This window comes from Spermophilus citellus, assembly GCF_964194105.1.
Source record: "Spermophilus citellus genome assembly, chromosome: 13".
Lineage (NCBI taxonomy): Eukaryota > Metazoa > Chordata > Mammalia > Rodentia > Sciuridae > Spermophilus > Spermophilus citellus.
In genome coordinates this window covers 104,559,640-104,573,601 of record NC_138193.1, presented here as the reverse complement: position 1 = coordinate 104,573,601, position 13,962 = coordinate 104,559,640, and the positions used below count along the sequence as shown (strand labels likewise).

Here is a 13,962-nt window from a genome sequence, read left to right as displayed (position 1 = left end):
ACCAAGCCCGGAACATGTCGGTAGAAAGAAGGAGAGGGACAGGGGTGGAACAGAAGAGAGCGCAATAGAGAGAAAAATAACCAGGAAGGGAGGAGGCAGCTTCACTGGAGTGTCATTGACAGGGGACAGTGGGTGACCCTATGGCCCTGGTGAGCTCAGAGCCCTCACCCAGGGCTGGCTCTGTGTCCCTGACTCATCCGGTTGCATGGAGGCCCTGGGAGTAGAAGCAAACTGAATTCTTCTCAGTGCTGAGTAAAAAACAGGAAGTCACAAGTGGCTTCCCTCTGCAGTCTGCCTTCAACCTGGGTTTCCAAAAGTTGGGGTCAAGGGTAAACAAAGGACATGACAGGCAACTCCCTGGTAGCATGCCTCCACAGGGGACCAGCATTTCACCTGAGGAATTGGGGGACTGGAGGAATTCACCAGGAGCCTCTAGAAGCATGGGTTTAGGGGGCTGAGGCCCTGGGAGCAGAACCTGGGAACCAAGCAGGGTGGGAACCAGGGACATCCACATACCAGTTTCACTTTCCCTTCATTCAATAAAAGTTGAGGGCTGACTCTGCTAACATCAGTTGACCACAGGGAAAAATTCCCTTGATCTGAGCTTAGTTTCTCCATCTGCAAAGTGGGGATAGTCCCTCCCCAACAGCACTATTTTGAAGATGAATGGAAAGCACATCAGTGAGCTGCCAGCCACTGTGCACCATTTGGGATCTATTATTACCACCCAGGCAGTGTGCTACCCACTGTGTACTCCAGCCCAGGATGCTCTTGAGAGCAGGAGGGGGTGCGGGCAGATCTGACCCCACCTCACTCCCCTACTCTCCCCTCACAGGATAACAGGAGCCTGGGCAGCAGGAGGTGAAATTCTGCCAGTCCCCAGGCAGGGCCCAGTGCCCATGTTTATGACTGTTTATTTCAGAGCAAGTAGAAAGGAGAAATTAGAGCCATAAAAGACAGGACAACAGACCAATAAAAACCAGCTCCCAGAAGAGTCAGAGGGAGGAAGAGAGGCAAAACTGTCACCATAGCAACACAAGACAGTCAGAAACACGCAGGAAAAACAGCCGCTGCTCTGCCTCTTCTCTTCCCTGCAAAGAAGCCATAGAACCCCACTTGGAGCCATGTGAGAGACAGCAAGATCCACCCTAAGACCTCTGGCCCAGACCTGGCCAGTGGCCACTCTCCTCTTGCTGCCCAGCACAGGTCCCAGCCCTGTACAGTCCCAATCCAGCTCTCTGTGCCCTGAGAACACAACACTGTGCAGATGGCCAGGCCCATCCAGAGAAGGTGGTGGCCAGTGACAGTGGGGAAAGTTTTTAACAGGGAAAGGGGGGAGGGCTGCAAAGCTGTGGGGGAAGCCAAGACTTTGAACTCCAGTCCCATGACCCTGCCCTGGGTTCCCTAGGGAGCAGAGAGGGGAAAAAAAAAAGACATGGGAGGGGAGACCAGGCAGACCCAGACTCCAAAAAGGTATCTCTGTCAGTACTGGGCCCTGTATCCCTATAGTGCCTGGGGGAGTTCTGCGGATCAGAATTCTGGGTGGGTGAGCAAATGGCTTTGGAAACCTTAAATAACAAAGCTCTTGACCCTGGCATCTAGGGACACTGACAGCAAGTCTAAGCGGGTTGGAGAAGGACCCAGGACTGGCTGGCTCGTTTTGATAGAGGTGTTCTTTAACTGGCAGACAAGACAGGTGTCTCCAGCAAAAAGCGTGACTGGCCAGAGAGAGAACAGCCTCTTGGGAAGTGGGTCAAATTGTTCCTGGAGCTTAGGATCAGAAAATCTCTTTTTCCAGCCTGGAGTTCTGCGTTCTGAAGAAAGGGGGGAGGGCACAGATGGCAAGCAGGTTGGGTCCTAGGCACAGCAGCTTGCACGCTGGCTGAGAACCTCTGCGGCAGGTGGCAGCAGAAGGGTCCAGGTGTACAGGGGCTGGGAAGGGGGGGGGGTCTTCCCTGCCTCTGGGGCTGTAGAGAGTGATAAGGAGCAGAGCTGAGCCCCTGGTGATGGGAATGGGGAGGCACAAGATTGGGGTCTCCTGGAAGAATGGCTTTGGAGCTAAAGATACCTGGGGGGTGGGGTGGGAGTGGCTGACGGGCGAAGGGGGTGATCTGGAAAAGGAACACATCAGGGACAGCCCTTGAAGACTGGGAGCAGAGCGTGCACAGAAAGATCTCGGGCGGGCAACCGCTGGAGAGGGGCTCTGGGACCCCGTCCTCCACGCCCGCTCGCTCCCTCCCCCAAGGCTGCAGGGGCGTCGGGAACCGGGCAAGGGTGGCGAGGTCGCCTGCACCCGCCTCGCCCGCAGCTGCCCGGCGCCGCCCGAGCGCTCTGCCTGGGATCCCGCCCGCGCTCCCCGCTGCGCCCCGGGCCGCGTCCGGGCCGCGCTCACCGAGTCGCCGCCGCCCTGCTCCACCGCCCGCTCCGCCGCCGCTGTGGAAGCCTCTCTCCGCGGCCGCCGCAGCCTGCGAGATGGCCCGGGAGCCCCGCCCCACCCCGCCCCGCCCCGCCCACAGCCCTGCCCGTCGCGACCGCCCCGCCCCGGCCCGGACCCCACCCCCGTTGTCACCCGCGTCCCCACACTCGCTCCCGCGACTCCTTCTCCTCCCAGGCTCTGCCCGGGGCGCTCCAGGGCTGGTGTTGACCCTTCTCGTTCCCTCTCTTAGCCTTGGACACTTGGCCTTGCCCTTCAGGAGGAAGCCTGCACCAGCCCTATGCCCACACCCGGAATTCCTTCATACCCATTATTCCCCCGCATAAAAAGAGAAATCCCCGCAATCCATGCCCGCACACCCATCTTCAAAGGCATCCAACCTCTAGCCCTGCTCTAAAATTACTTTGGATTCTGAAGGCAGCTTTGCTCCCAGACCTTTGCTGCATATCTTACTAACAGTCTCAGTCTCTTTCCAGGGTCGCAGTTATCTGATGGAATCACCAAAAAAGTATTTCCAAATGCTTAATATAAATAAGTAAGTAAGTAAGTAAATAAATAAATAAATAAATGTGATTATCCTAAAGAGTAAGTCTGCAAAAACACTTTTTAAAATCCTATGAGGTGAGGAGAAAGTGGATCACGCATCATTGTCATGATCATTGTTTTAAAACATCTGCTATAGAGGTTTTTTGCAATACAGAGAGGGAGATTCAGGAAACCAGAAAGGTCTAAACTGAGCCAAACAGGTTGTGAGTCAGAGCTCCTGTTTGGGGGTGGGTGCAGACCCCAGCCTTGCAGCTTCCTTTCCCAATCAATCAACTAGAGCACCATCCAGCTCTTATTAAACCTTCATGGTGTGCTCAGCAGTGTGTTGTGCCAGTAGCTGAATTCCTTGGGAAGTATGTGGGCTAGGACCAGAAGGAGGCAAAGCCCAGGTCAGGAGCGTAGGAAGCATCAGGAGAATTTCATCAGTCCCTTGACTTCCTAAGTTTCAGTGTGTGACCCATGGAAGACTTGCTCTGCCCAAGCCTCCACAGGGTCTTGACAATTCATGTGTCCAAAAGGCTTTCATGAACTGATTGGGGAGCCTCCTACTCAGATTTTGGTAGGAATTCATAGACAAGGAGCATGAAGTCACAGACTAGTAAGAATAAAATAGCTTCCCAGTTGGAAGGGGTCCTTGGGATCCAAATGAATACTTTCCCCTTCCTCTTTTGAGTCTCTCAAGGCCCTCCTTCCCTGGCCCCACTTTTGTTGTCAATTCCTGCAAAGATAATTTATAAATACACACACACAAAAGAATTTCTCACTCGGTTCACCTTGAACTTTCTGGACTTCGGAAAGGGTAAACTCAAACCAGTCACAGATGCCACTCATCCCTGCAAAACACTATCATTTCGGAACATGACCAGATTTGACTTTACATGGTCTATCTCTAATAATATAGCTTATGTTGGAAATCAGAGACTATTTGTTGTATGAGATTTCACTTCCACACACTTAGAGATGGCTTCTGTTTCTATAATTGAGGGATACCTGCCTGGTAAGGCCTAGCCCATTGTGAAATAATAGGGTTTTCTAATTATTGGTGTGGAATTTAATAATTAAGTGTTTCCTAAGACACAATAATCAGATGAAATAGTCTTTCAACTTCATCAGTAATGCTAATAACAAGTTTAGAAGTTATTATAATAAAGATTACAGTGAAATTAAACTGTCATTTAGGGGGACAGGTAAGTTCAGATTGAATTCTGAAGGTTTTCATTTACATTATAAGTTGGCTTAAATGAACCTTACGATCTCAATTAAATGATGTTTAAATAAAAGTGTTCTAGTTGCAAGGACATTTTCCTTGTAAACTTATTTTTCTTTTCTTTTTAAATTTTCTTGCTTCATTCTAGGCAAATTCTCCACCGCTGAGCTACATCCTAAACCCTGTGAATTTACTTTTCAGGAGAGATCTATTGAGCATTAACCAAGTGCCAGACACCATGTTAAATGATGGAATAAGGACACATGTCCCTGGCCTTGAGGACACAGACAGGCTGCCAGCCTGGCTATGGCAAGGCAGAATAAGAAACAAGCTAAAATGGAGGTATTTTCTGGGTGGGTCCAGAAACAGAAGGAACTCATTGTGCCTGGGGAAACTAGGAGCAGGTTCTGAAGAAGACAGCTTTTAAGCTCAACCCTGAGAGGTGAGCAAGACTTCAACAGGTAGGAAATGAAACAAGGGCACTGCAGGACAAGGTGGAGGCCACAGTCCAGGGAACTGCACAAAGGATGCAGGACCAGAGTTTCCTGAGAAAGCCTGAGAGCCTGGGTGGCCCCAAGTCATGAAAAATGGGCATCTTCTCTAGAGACACAGCCACAGAAGCTGATCCTGTCTGTGACTCTTCCAGATGTCCTCTAAATCTCATAACAAATCAGATCTGCCTTTCTCAGCATGGTACCTTTGTTCCCTGCGGGATCATTTCTGTTCCTGAACCTTTACGTGCATACCCACCAGGGATGGCTTCCTCCCTCATCTCTAGCTATCAAGGATCATCTGTTCCAAGGCTAATGATTCTTTGGGGACAGAGCAGCACTATGAGCTCAGACTTCTGTCCTCTGAGTATTCCTAATAAAACTGACAGTCTGGGCCACTAACTCCTCTGACACTTCACATGCCACCATATGCACTGGCATTGGGACTTTTCACATATGTAACTTTCTGAGGTCAGGGATCTTTTCCAAGGCAAGCTTTGGAGTCAAAGCTGAACACACATTGTGATTCTGCCAGTCAGTGGCTATGTGAACTCAAAAAGGTTACTTAATCACTTGGAGTTTTGGTGTTTCTTTTCCATAAAATGAGAGTAATAAAACCTACTTCCAAAGGCCGTTACAAGGCCTGATATAAACTGCTTTGTATTTACAAATGAAAAAAGATGTGTAAAATCTTCCACACCCTAGTATGTGTGTGTCACCTTGGGATGCCTTAAACTGTGCAGAGCATACAGTAAGTGTTCATTTCAGACTTTCTAGTAGGCAAGTTCATTCATAGATGAGGACAGGGTGTGGACAGCAAGGGCTCCCGTGTCCTGCAGCCTTGTACTGCTTCTCTTTGCTGTGCTATGAGAAAAGAATCTATTTTTGTCCTCCCACCTTGATGATCTTTAGCAAAAATTATATAGTATTTTTTCTCTGGCTTTACTAGAGTGGCCTCCCAAGGTGGTGGGTTTTCTTGCCAATCACTGTCCAGGGACCCTTTTCATAACTAGGGGTTTCTACAGAAACATGGGCCCAGCTTCAGGAGAACATAATGGATTTGATTATGAATATTGAGCCAATTTTCACAGCAGATATTCTGCATCCTTCTTTATGGCAAAAGCCACTGCCTGAACTATGCAGGGAAACTTCATATGGTTGAAAATTCTTGCCTGCAACCAAGTCAATGCATGGGTCTGAATTGCACTAACTATCACTCCGTCTGATCTCTCAGCATGTCAGGTATTTTAGATCTCTCTTCCTTTCCATGTGGTTCCCCTCTGCATTGGATGTCCTTCCAAGCCTGTCTACTCGTTGAGTTTCTCCTCATTTTTAAAAACCTGTCTCCAAAGCATTCCTTCCATACTAATGCCTTTAATTCTCCAAAACCAAGTCAGTTGCTGTTTCCTGTGTGCTTCTGTAGAATCACATTCACATTCTTACAGTAGGTCTCACCAAGCTGTGCTGATTGGATTAATCCATGCAGTTGGTTCTTTTTTGCAGTGGCTGTGTGCTCTAAAGTCACCGTGAACACAGAATAAGTATATTCCGAACCACAGCTTCCATGAGAAATATAGGGTTACTTTCTTGTGAGTCTCTTGTCACATTTTGCATCAACTAATCAACTGGGAAGCTTGCTCTTTATATGTGCTTCTGTCTCAAGACACCGTAATTAACATATATTGTTGATTCATTTGCATGGAATTCACGGTCAACAGTGCCATCACTCCTGCCTGAAGGAAGATCTTCCAAAACATGTATTTTACCTGTAAGGAGCATCCCAGCCTCCTTGTGTTTAGGAACACTGAAAACCCTTCAGAACTGTGCTTTTGAATGGTAAAAACATGACTAAAAAGCACAAAAATGAGAAAAGATGTGGCACAAAAACAATCACACTGTATGAGAGCTGAAAGAAGAAGGAAGAACAGCGGCTTGCTCAGCCTCACTAGGAACATGTGCACCAGGGTGACTGAAGTGTCCCCTGCATGCTGCATAACAGCAGAAGACCCTCCCACCAAAATGCTGAGATTATTGATTCAGGGGTACTTGTAACTTTCAGCAAGTAGGCAAATTCACAAATATGGAATCCTCTGATAATGAACATCAACTTATGTGCCTTCTCATGAGATCATGAACTCTGTGAGGCCAAGATCTCTGCTTTATCGGTCTTTGTATCTTCCCAGCACCTCAGAGAGGTTCTGTCACATAAAAAGTTAAGAGTCAATAAAGACTGGTTGAATGAGTGAATCAACCTGGCCTTTCTTTTCTTGACATATTTACAAACAATTTACAAGCTGACATGAATAAAGAAGGAATAGGCTTGTCGGTTCTCCCACAGGAAAGCCAGAGACCTGCTTTTCTCCTCTCCCTCTACCCATTATTTGACAAGAGCCCTGAACTCTGAATGTCAGGGGCATGGAGTAGAGATTTCTTATGTGTGACACATCTGAGTAGTACAGGTGGTGGCTCCCAGTTAGGTGGGTAGTATAAGCACCATCCACCCATGTGCCCTGAAGAGAAGAGTGGATCTGGAAAAACGGGGTCTAATGACAGTCAATGTTAGAGAAAAATCACATAGCTTAGGAACAGAGAGGGACACAAGTGACAGGGTGTTAACAGAGAAGGAGAGTGGACTCCTGGAGACAGAGAAGTCAGGGGACTAAGCCGGAAGTTTGCTGTAAGGCAAGATGGACTCTTCTCCCACACTCAAAGTAGCAGGGCTTTGGATGGGTTTCTCAACTTCACTTGGCTTGGTTTCTTACATGTATGAAATGTCAATCACAGTACTTGCCACAAAGGGTTATCTATGCAACTGATGCTTACTGGGTGCCTACTGTATGCTAGACAGAAACAATGAGATAATAAATGGGCAGGTAAAGAATAAGTACTGAGTACAGTGTCTGAAATTACCTAGCTACTAAATCTGTAAAGTGATTGTAGTCATTTTCACCCATAAATTTATTTTTGCTCTTTTTCTATTTAGCAAGTTTCCAAAATATGAATTCTCTCTTCTAAGTACAGATCCTCTCTTAATTTTTCAGAAGTCAGTTGATTTCAATCTTTGGCTGGCCAGGTAAATCCAGAAATGACTGATTGCATCAATTTAGGGTGCCTTTGACGGATGAGTCATTCCTCTAAGAGACTCAGCCTCACCACCCGCTAAGCTCACAGTCTCCCAAATCACTACCAACAAAGTAATGACACATCTAGGAAAGCCTTTGAGCAAAGGCTTAGAGCATTTTATGGGCATATCCACACAGTGTCATGAATAGGTAAGTAGGTGTCTCTTTCGACTATACTCATTTTATAGCTATGGAAATTAAGGTTTAAAGTAACTTGAGTTCATGTCATCAAGTGGATCAGAGCCCTAGCCGAGAAAATAAAACAAAGCCGTCATGACTCACAGTTGAGGACCATGTCTTAAATCCCTTGGATAACCACATGTTCTTCCTTTTCTTTGCAAATAGTTTATTTGCTTTTCAGGAAATATTAATGAGCAATTAGGCAGGTTTGGTTCAGGCACAGGACAGCAGGTTCTTTCTTGATATCAGGGATATTTTTAAACTTAAGCAACTGAAAAGAGTGCACTGTGAAGACAATGCTAAAATCCTCATCTAAGTGAATGGTTGTCACCACAGAGCTTCTTTGCAACCCATGTTACCAATATATTTCACACTTACATGCTCATAGCCCTTGGTGACAACTACATAAATGGTTATGTAAGTGGTTTTCAACCTTTTGTGTTTGCCTTCTAACCCTTTATCCCGTTGGGAAATGCCTTAGAATCGTGAGGCTCACAGGGAACACACTATGTTTACAAGTCATATTTATCTTCTTCTTCACCCCCAGTCGGTGCCCAGGTCAACCCCTTATCAACTCTTGCCTGAATCATTTCAAAGCTTTCTGATAGGTCTCCCTGCCTACATATTAGACCATCCATGCTGCCTCTCCAGTGATCTTTCTAAAAGACACATGTGATTATGGAAGCCCTACTCACTCCTCAGGGGCCCCACGTCGTACTAGGACAGTTTTGCATTGTCTGTGGAACTCACATCGCCATTTATAATCTGCCTTTGCAGGTTAATTCTGCTGCATTTCTTTCCAATCTTAAAATCAAAATATTGCATCATTCCTGCCTGCTTTTGTACCTTGTGATTTCTCTTCTGGGAACTACCCCTCCTTCTATTATCAAATGAATAAACTCCAACTTGTCCTTCAGGCTACTGAAATATCGCCTTGTAATGAAGTCTTTGCTGAACTCTGGTCCCCAATACACCTCCTGGTGTTTAACTCTGTCTATTACTTCCTGAGCTCTAGGAATTTAGAAAACACACACACACACACACACACACACACACACACATGCATACACACACAATGGCCCCAGTACTTGACATCTAATATGCACTTAATAAATACCCACTGATGAATCCTCAAGATCCAGACATTAGTAAAGTTTTTTCATTCAAATTATTTCTGGAAAAATAAAGGATAATCAAGCCTGGAAGAGCATGCAAAAACTTCCTAGCAGAAGAGAGATGTTAACTTGGTGTATTTCTTTTCTCCACTACTGGTGAATAAAACAATACTCCCACAATGTTGTATGATCCGAAAATAAAATCCACATTAGTGATAATTAATCAAATCCAACAAAGAGTTCTCAGCTTCTGATGTTGAGGCTTCCTGTTCTCATATGCCAACACCTCTACATTTTCTTTGTTTTAATTATACTAAGCGTCCTTTTGTTCTCCCTGGGACATTTGCCTAGGAGACTGAGGCAGGCTATAAATAATAATCATCATCATTAGAAGATATATTATTTACATGGCCTATTTTTAGAGCTGATGACTAACCCATAAATAAGCCCACTGTGACCCTGGCAGAGCCGCGGTGGTTTCTTGAGGCGAGTCTTGGGTTTTTGAATATTTCACCTGTCTCATTAGTGTCACTCATGTGGTGTGACTGCTAAGATGACAGCTGCTTCATCTGATCAACTCCATCAAACTGCGTCCCATCTGTTAATGGGAGAAGAAGTGGAAGATGGTAGAAAAATCTGGCAGTTTTTATGTTTTTATATACAAGTGCCATTTTCTAATTTACATTCCATCTATACCCAGGCTTCAGTGAATCTATTGAATGAGGTGTGTGTGTGTGTGTGTGTGTGTGTGTGTGTGTGTTTTCTAGAAGGAAAAGGGACATTACCTTTTATTACACATATTTAAGCATTTGAGGTCTTTAAAGAATCTCAGAGAGCAGAAAGTGCTTTGCAGATAATCTAACTCAATTTATTCATTTCACAAATGGATAAACTGAGGCCCAGAGAGGGAAGGTGAGGTCCTGCTATCAGGAAAAAAAAATGGCAGAGCTGAGCTACAAAACCTGCTCAGCTGGATCAGGGCTGCTGATTTTTGCCCTCCTTGACTCTGAACACATGTTCACTCCATCTCTGATTTGAAGGAATACAGCTTGTTGTGTATCTAGCATTCTTGTCTTCTGTTTGTAAATCACCAAGTTTATGCTACAATTTTTAAAATATTTCCAAACTACTCCATGGGCCTGCATTGGGTCTTGTCTCCAAAAGGGATATGTGTCCAGAGTGAAAGGATTAGGACAATTCTAGAGATAAGAATCTGAGACTGCCATCACCAATGGCAGAGCAATCTGGTAGGAAAAGCTTATCACTCCAAAACCTGGATTCCCAGAGCAGCTCTGCTTGGAATTTGTTGTATGATTTGGGCAGGTCAGCAAACTTCTCGTCTCAATGTCTTCATTTATTCACCATGGGTAATAGGTACCTGCCCTCCGTCCTCACATCTCACAGGAATGTCAAGAGAATCAAATGAAGTGACAGATGCGAAGAGACTGAGAAAAACTGCTTGCAAAACCATTTTTTCCTGTAACAACAGAAACACAGAGTATTTTGCCTTTATCTGTTGTCAAAGTGGCATGCATACAAATTCGATGCTAATTTTCTGCAAGTGGTCAATTTTTCTCTCTGGCCATTATTTTTATTGCCAATATATCATTGGGGACAAGTTCTATATTTTCACATGTGTAGGTTGAATATTGAGTGATCCAGGGGGAAACAGGGGCATTAGGAATAATAACAAATGTACCAGGATGTTAGTTTACTCAGGACAGTAAGAATAATTCTGACCGAAGCAATAGGAAATGAGATTGTTGATTTAGACAGTGGTCATTACAGATAATTTGTTTAGTATATTCTAAGGATCTTATCCCGATTATTCAAAGCAATGAGGAATTTTTCAGTAACAAAAGTTTGAATTCAGCATGCATCTACTTGTTTTCTATTTCATGTCCTGATCTAACAAGACTGATAATCTAATTCATACTAAAGAGTAATGATTTAGAGAAGAGCTTTCCCTAGTATAGGGAATATATAGACAAAGATGAATATAGCAGGCACCCCTGTTCCCATCACACAGAATATTAATATTTTGTTATTTGTGCTTCAATATTTTTCTATTAAATAGTAGAATATTAATGATCAACTGAAAATCTTAATGCCCCCCATGGCAACCCCATGCTAGTACCTTCTAATACTAGAACACATTCTGGGTGCTGGGAAGATTGTATCTCCTTGCTACCTTTTCAAGATCATGTGACTAGTCCTGACCTGTGGCAGGGGGCAGTCCTGAGTTACTCCTGGGCTGCAACATGTGCAACCCTCTCATTGCATTTTGGAGTTGTTGTTACCGAATAGCCTTTTTTTTTTTTTTTTTTTTTTTTTTTTTTTTTTTTTTTTTTTTAGAGAGAGAGAGAGAGAGAGAAGAGAGAATTTTTTAATATTTATTTTTTTAGTTATTGGCGGACACAACATCTTTGTTTTGTATGTGGTGCTGAGGATCGAACCCGTGCCACGCACATGCCAGGCAAGTGCGCTACTGCTTGAGCCACATCCCCAGCCCATACCGAATAGCCTTACCTAATTCAACTGGCCCATCCTCCAACCCTATTCCCATTCTTCCCATCTATAACAGCTGCTCTGAAGAAGTTGTCGGCAGCAATCTTTCCATTTTCTAAACATCCCCTGAATAAGAATACACACTTAATATATAGCATAACATTGTATAGATTTAACATGTGCATGAATCCTATCTTTTTTCTATCATAAATCCCATTCTTTTTTTTAATGTTTCTTCATTCTCAGGTATGGATTTTTACATCTATCCATTATGATAACTATATAAATCTGTAGACTATGTACATATTCAGTTTTTACCAGATATTGACAGATTTCCTTTTCAAAATAATCTTGATTTTAGTACTCATAGTCCCAATACTTGATGAAATTAATTAAATTAAATTAAATATCAGTGTGCTGACTCACTCATTTTCCAATAAGAAGTTTTTCTATTGTCAAACATTTGAATACTTTTTAATTTTTGAAGCATCGTTTTATTGTTTTCATTGACCCTTTCTTGATTACTAATGAGACTGTCTTAGTCTGTTTTCAGCTGCTATAATGGAATACCCAAGACTTGGTAATTTATAAAGAAAATAAATTCACTGGGTTCAAGATACTGGAGGCTGGGAAGTCTAAGTGTACAACTCTGGCATCTGGAAAATGCTTTTGTGCCACATCATTCATGATGGAAGGTGAAAGGGAAAAGAAGGCTAAATTTGTGTTTACAACAACCCACTTTCACAATAACTAACCCAAACTTGAAAGAGCAACATTAATCAATTCATGAGGGCAGAGCTCTTCTGATCTGATCATTATTAGATCCTACCATCCCTCTGCTGCATTGGGGATTGCACTTCCACACACGATCTTTAGAGAACACGTTCAAGTCATGGCAGAAATTAAGCATCTTTTCAAGTGTATTTATTTTTCAAGTTTTCTCTTCTGTATAACATCTACCTGTCTTCTGCAATTGTATCTATTGTAGGATATATGATTTATAACTCAATTGTTTATTATTGCCTTTGCAAGAGTGAGAAAGTGGCATTCTGAATATTTATCCATTGTCTAGTATATCTTCATCTAAGCTCTGGCTTCTCTTAGAACTTTGTGGTATCTTTTATCGTACAGAAGGAATTAATTTTGATGAAATCAGCTTACATTCTTTTTATAATTTTTTTTCTTTTTCTAGTTTCTTTCTCAAGAAAACATTTCTTGAAATATTTTCCAATATTTTTCTGTAATAGTGCTAAAGTTTATTTTTCACTTTGGTACATGTGAGATAAACACTTGGGAGAATGGTGGAGAAAATGGACCTAATTATTTTCCTGTAGGAAAAGGCATTTATTCCAACACCATTCTTTCTACTATTTTTTCTAATACCTCTCCTAGAATAGCTGGAGTCCACATCTCCCCCTGTGGTATCTGCTGCTGGTTTTCTGTGATTCCTTGGATCCACCCGTGTCTCTGATTCTTAACCCTGTGACCTCATTCTCTGATGACTTATCAAGGACAGAAAGATTGTCCGGTTTGTTCAACGTTTCCTTGTCATGTGGATGCTCATGAAGACTTCTAAGATCTTGCCTGTTGAACTACAAACTGAAAAATCTCTGACTTCAGAACATTTTTTTTTAAAAAATGTTTAAATTTCAACTTACTTGCATCTTAGTCAAAGAAGATATTCTCATTTGTGTCTTCATACATAATTCTAGAGATGATTCTTGTGTACTTGAAAAGAGAGGATAGTCTCCATTTTTGTTTTGATTTCTGACTTTGAATTCCAGAATTTATTTTCCTTTCTTCACATTAGCTTTTTCTTACATTATTTCTATACACTCCTGTATTTCTGCAAATACAGGATGTATTTAATAATAAAATATTATTTTATGGTCTTCAAAATCTGTGCAGTTTTCTTCAGGATTATTTATTGTTCCTCTTGATCGTCCTCCGTGGTCATTCTTTTTTTGAGAGAGGAGAGAGAGAGAGAATTTTTTTTTAATATTCATTTTCTAGTTCTCGGCGGACACAACATCTTTGTTGGTATGTGGTGCTGAGGATCGAACCTGGGCCGCACGCATGCCAGGTGAGCACGCTACCGCTTGAGCCCCACATCCCCAGCCCCCGTGATCATTCTTTATATGGCTAATAATCTTGGTGTGGGCTCCTTGACAGGAGGGCATTTTTCTTTGGAAAACCATGTGATTTGCTTTGGATGATAGTTTCTTATTTATATCTGCAGAGACTTTATGAGCTTAATTGTATTGGACAAATATTTATGTTAATTTATCAATTTCCGGTCCTGAATTATGCAGGTGGCTTACATTTGGCCTCTTCCGTGTTCCTATTTCTTGTAGGTGTC

The 13,962-nt window shown here is 43.2% G+C and overlaps 1 protein-coding gene across 1 annotated transcript in view; it reads right to left on the bottom strand.

Moving 5' to 3' along the window:
- The window catches only part of CYRIA (CYFIP related Rac1 interactor A), a 100,248-nt gene extending 97,725 nt beyond the window's left edge, over positions 1–2,523 (bottom strand). The window contains exon 1 of the mRNA XM_081264128.1: positions 2,393–2,523. The gene's annotated coding sequence lies outside the window, so the exon portion shown is untranslated. The remainder of the gene's footprint in view (positions 1–2,392) is intronic.
- Between the last annotated feature and the right edge of the window lie 11,439 nt (positions 2,524–13,962).